Genomic DNA, 5311 nt, shown 5'->3' with positions numbered 1-5311 from the left:
ATACACACGTGCGTGTGTGTGTGTGTGTATATATATATATATATATATATATATATATACACACATTTAATACACACAAGCAGTAACTGTTGCCGTTCCAAACATCACATTGACTTTTTTTTTAAAGACACCTTTTTTAAAAGTTTATTTATTGATTTTGAGAAAGAGAGAGACAGAGGCAGAGAGAGAAGGAGAGAGACAGAGAATCCCAAGCAGGCTCCTCGCTGTCAGCGCAGAGCCCCGTGCCCTGCTCGGTCTCATAAACCGCGAGATCAGGACCTTAGCCGAAGTCAAGAGTGGAATGTGAAACAGAGTGAGCCACCCAAGCACCCCTCTTTCCACGTTCTGAAATCCTATTGGCCAGTACGGTGTCACATGTCCATTCTAAACTGATCGCAGGCAAAGAGAAATAGGATTCTCTGTGCTTCCAGTTAGAGTTAGACAAAAGGTTAGAGTCTGATAAAAAGATAAATGACTACTAGTTAGGTAAAAAAAAAAAGTGTCTGCCACAAATATATTCTAGATTCTCTGAGGGATAACAGTTGGTCTTCTCCACTTGGGAGCAACTTAGTCTGCAAGAAGAATGAGCTCAAAAGATATCCATTTAACTTTTCCCCGGTGGCACCTTTTCAGAGAAGCCAATTTATGGCATCATCATCTCCTTACTAAGACGGCAATGGGAATAGCAGACTAGTGATCATGGGGTGTTTGCAAACCCAGATTTAAAGCACAGCCCACAAAATAAATAATTCTAGGCTAGTTACTCATTCTCCTTGAAAATTATTTTTTGCACCACTAAAAGTGAGATAAGGATAACTTTCAGATTATTTTTTTTTTACAGTTTATTTATTTATTTTGCCAGTGAGTGTGGGCAGGGGAGGGGCAGAGAGAGAAGAAGAGAGAAGATTCCAAACAGGCTCTGACTGGCCATCGCAGAACCCGGCATGGGGCTCAGACTCACGAACCATGAGATCATGACCTGAGCTGAAATCACGAATCACTGCTTAACCCAGCTGAGCCACCCAGGTGCCGCCCAGATCAATGTCAAGAGTACCTGGCATAGGTGATCAATTTAGAACCTATTATTGTTATTAATATCATTATTTTATTATTATTATTTGTCAGAGGATTTGGGACTAACCCAAGTCCTAAGACTAAATAGAAATAATCGGTTACATAGACAGAATTCACTACATCAAAGACCTAGAAAGGGCAGGGTCGGTTTGTGCATTTACGTGCATGAAATTTGCAACTAGCACTGTCTGCTTCATCAGCAGGAAATTGAGAAACTACAGTCTCACTGCAGTGTTCCCATGCTTTCTTCTGTGGGGCCAAACATTGTTCATTTCCTTCAGGTGTGTTCTTTTGTTTTATTATGTGCTTATCTACCTTATTTTTTTTAACATTTGATTATCTTGTATCTACTTCGGCCAAAGCCCTGTGGATCTGTCACCTGCAACAACCTTCACACATCTTCACTGCAATGCAAAACCTCTTCGGTGTTGAGTATGCTTTCACCTCCAGTTTCTGCAAGTAGTTAAAAATAGTGCAGTCCAGATTTGTTCTTTACCTGTATCTCAAAACCAGAGCGATTCTGTGTGCTCTTTTCACAGGGGTTGGTGCCGGCACTCTTACTCTAGCCATTATCTCCCTCAGCCACTGGGAATATCTACTGTGAGCCCTCGGGTATGCAAGGAGACTGTAAGTAGGGGGAAAAGGAGAAGGCAAACTGGAAAAAGAGGGTGACTTCTCTTAGATGTCAGTGTAACAAATTGCCCCAAGGAAAAGGAAAGGCATTTTTGCTTCAGGGAAGGTAACTTTGATAAGGGGACAAAGCAGGTGAAGATATCTTAGTAGATCCAAGATACTCAGTAGAGAGGGTGAGGGAGTTTGTGAATCCAGACAGATTCCTGCAAGACTTAATTTGCTTAAAGTTCAAAATCAAGCCAGAAACAAGCTTTTACTCACCTCCATCATAGACTTCTGGCTTTCATTAGCAGAAATGATTCTTGGTTTTCTTTTATGTAGGGTTGTTTATTTTGAAATAAAGAGAGAGAGAGTGTGTAAGAGAGGCAGAGAGAGAAGGTGAGAGAAATTCTTAAGCAAGCTCTGAGCTGTCAGCACAGAGCCCAACGTGGGACTCCATCCCACCATCATGACCTGAGCCAAAATTGAGAGTCAAGTCTGATGCTTGACTGAGCCATTCAGGCGCCCTCCCCTCGCTTAGCTCTTATTTTTATTTACCTATTTTACAGATTTGGAAGTTCAATGGCCAAAAGTGCTTCCTGTTGACTCAAAGCTTTTGTAAGCACTCCTCATGATGGGAAGAAATCATGCAATGTTTGTTTTAGAAATGCTAACGGCTGTTAGTTACTTTTTTTTGTTGTTGTTAATTACTTTTTAAAAGAAAAGGGGGAACAGTGCACATTTCAGATAGTTGTGAAAAACATGTAGGAACATTAACATGCTGCAGAATTCAGGTTGCTAATATAACTGATGTGGCATATAAAATAAACCATCTACCAAGTACCGTGGACCCCTCTTACCTTGGTTTTGCTTTCCATGGTTTCAGTTACCTGCGGTTGACTGTGGTCCAGAAGCAGATGCTAATCCACCTGATGTACTGTCCGGTCAATGCTACATTATGGTGCCTACATCATTCATCGCGCTTCGTCTCATCATGTGGGCATTTATCAGCTCGCATCATCCCAAGAAGAAGGATGAGTGTAGTAACAATCACATATTTTGAGAGAGAAATAAAGACCACATGCACACAACTTTTATTACAGTGTATTGCTATAATTGTTCTCTCTTATTATTAGTTATTGTTAAGCTCTGACGATGCCTGATTTATAAATTAAACTTTGTCATAGATATGTATGCATCGGAAAAAACACAGGGCACATAAGGCTGGGTTTCAGGCATTCCCTGGGGGGTCTTGGAATGAATCCCCTACAGGTAAGGGGCAACACTATAGCAGAATATTAACGTTTAAACAGTTAGTACAGCAAGCATTTGGTTTTGTATATGTAGGGTCTTCGTTAATTATTTTGTTTTAGAAAAGTTAAAATTGAATCTAAAAGATATTGTCTCCCTATTTCCCCAATTAACCAAAATTAACAAATTTAAACACAGTTTTGACCACAGAACTCTCTATAAATATTTATTGAAAACTTACCTTATTTTTTTTTGTATTTCTGATACCAAGCACGTTATACAAAGTCAATAATTCAATCTGTTAAAGAAATAGGTTAATAAGGACCTTAATGAAGTTGTCATATCAGAGAAGCTGAGGCAAACAGCTTCTAGAAATGTAGAGGGGTGCAGACCAGGGAAGAAGTAAATTTAGGAGACCAGACTCCACCTTTGCTGTCTACATGATCACAGACACGTCCGTTAGCATCTCTGTGCTTCAGGTAAACCCACCTTTTCACTATTACTATTCCATTCCTGGTCAGATCGGTCTTACTTTCAATTCATGATCAAAGGTCACTCAACACTGCATGGAAATTCTACGGTTTCCTGGGCTGCTTTAGGTTTTATGTCTTTATCCAGAGTTAAGGGAAGCCCTCGAAGAGGTTTTAGCAGGGCAAGGACCTCATCAGGTTGCATTTGGGGAAGGATTTTCGTACAGTACCTCATTTTATCCTTGTAATAACGGTGCATGGGGACGGGGGGTGCTATTATTCTTTTCAGCTCTAAAAAACCCTGAGGCACAGTGAGGTGAAGTAATGTGCAGAGACCCACAGCTGGCAAGTTGTGGATTGAGGATTGGAATCCAGGCAATTTGTTCTAGATTCTGTTGTTTTGAATGTGTCGAAAACATCTAAGTGTAGACATTGATGGCTCATAGATAATTGGGACTAGGGTTTAGCAAGAGGCCTAAACCATGTCTTAGATTTATTAGTCAGCCATACATAGATGCCTGGGTGGCTCAGTTGGTTAAACATCTGACTCTTGATCTCAGCAGCTCAGGTCTTGATTTCAGGGTCAAGTTCAAGCTCCAAATTGGGTTCCACACTAGGCGTGGAGGCTACTTAAAAATATAGCTGATGATAGATAGATATATGGATAGATATTGAAAATTATGTTCACATGTGACAATATCTAGATTGAGGGTACAAAGGGGTAGCACAGAGTTCTACGCCAAAGCCAGGAGGGATGCCACCATTTGGTGATTAGGAGGGTTAAATATGCCAGCAAAGCTGGTGGAGAAGAGTGGTCAGAGTTAGCCAGGAAAATGGGAGGGGATGGGGCCACAGAGTCTAAGATGATAAAGGGCACATATTAACAATCTTGAGCGCTTCTGAGAGGTAAAATACCAGGGGGGCAAAAATGTCCATTGTATTTGATAATATGGACTTTCGTTGTGATCTTATAAGAGTCTTGAAAGAACGGAGGGGGGGTTGAAGCTAGATTAAAATAAGTTTCCTTGTCATTCTAAAAATTCTGTGACTTTGAATTTTAAGGATCCCCACCTGAGGAAGATAATAGCCTTTGAGCAAGGCTATTATGATACCCAGGTGCCAGTTTCAAGTCACGTTGCCAGAAGTGGCCTGTTTGGCGACATTTTGTCGTAGAGAATCTTTCCAAATTAGCAAAAATAAAATCATGTGCCTTCTTCTCTCAGCACTGCCCTTCATATGCTGACTGCCTTCACCTAGAAGATGCAGATGACGGGTGGGTAAGAGGAGCTGGCATCGACGGAGAGAGAACTGGGTTCAGATGTCTCAGGCCTCTGAAAGAAGGAAGATTTCTGCAAGCTCTATATTCTCGCTTATCGAATCAACTCTTCAGAAGACAGCGTCCGGTGATCGGTGAAGACACGCATTATCAAGCGAGTCACTGTGACGTCATAGAGCAGAACTTACCAAACAAGTGTGATTTTGAAAGTTTACATTTAACCTAAACACTTCTGTTTTTCAGAAGCAACATTCAGGTTATTTTTAGTCAAGTCTGAAATATGCGTCAAACACTCCTTGTCAGACTACTGAAAAAATAGGAAAAGTTGTATTTTTTAAATTTTTTTAATGTTTATTTATTTTTTGAGAGACAGAGATAGAGCATGAGCAGGGGAGGGACAGAGAGCGAGGGAGACACAGAATCCGAAGGAGGCTGCAAGCCTCTGAGCTGTCAGCACAGAGCCCGACATGGGGCTCGAACTCACGGACCGCGAGATCATGACCTGAGCCAAAATAGGACGCTTAACCGCCTGCACCACCCACGCACCCCTGAAAAGTTGTATATTAATTGATTATGGTTTTTCTGCCATTTGGGAAAAAAATCCCATTTTAATAGCACTTTTAAAGTT

The 5311-nt window shown here is 41.0% G+C and overlaps 1 long non-coding RNA gene across 1 annotated transcript; it reads right to left on the bottom strand.

Annotated features, from left to right (window-relative positions):
• Positions 1–768: 768 nt before the first annotated feature.
• Positions 769–4823, bottom strand: LOC128316190 (uncharacterized). Its single transcript, XR_008299778.1, has 4 exons — positions 4661–4823; positions 2547–3235; positions 1969–2017; positions 769–1681 (listed from the first exon to the last, which is right to left on the bottom strand). It is a non-coding gene; the product is annotated as an uncharacterized LOC128316190 (long non-coding RNA).
• Between the last annotated feature and the right edge of the window lie 488 nt (positions 4824–5311).

The sequence above is a fragment of the Acinonyx jubatus genome, chromosome B3 (genome assembly GCF_027475565.1).
Source record: "Acinonyx jubatus isolate Ajub_Pintada_27869175 chromosome B3, VMU_Ajub_asm_v1.0, whole genome shotgun sequence".
In the NCBI taxonomy this organism is placed as follows: domain Eukaryota; kingdom Metazoa; phylum Chordata; class Mammalia; order Carnivora; family Felidae; genus Acinonyx; species Acinonyx jubatus.
The sequence above is the reverse complement of the archived record's forward strand: the minus strand, read 5'-3'. Positions and strand labels throughout refer to the sequence as shown.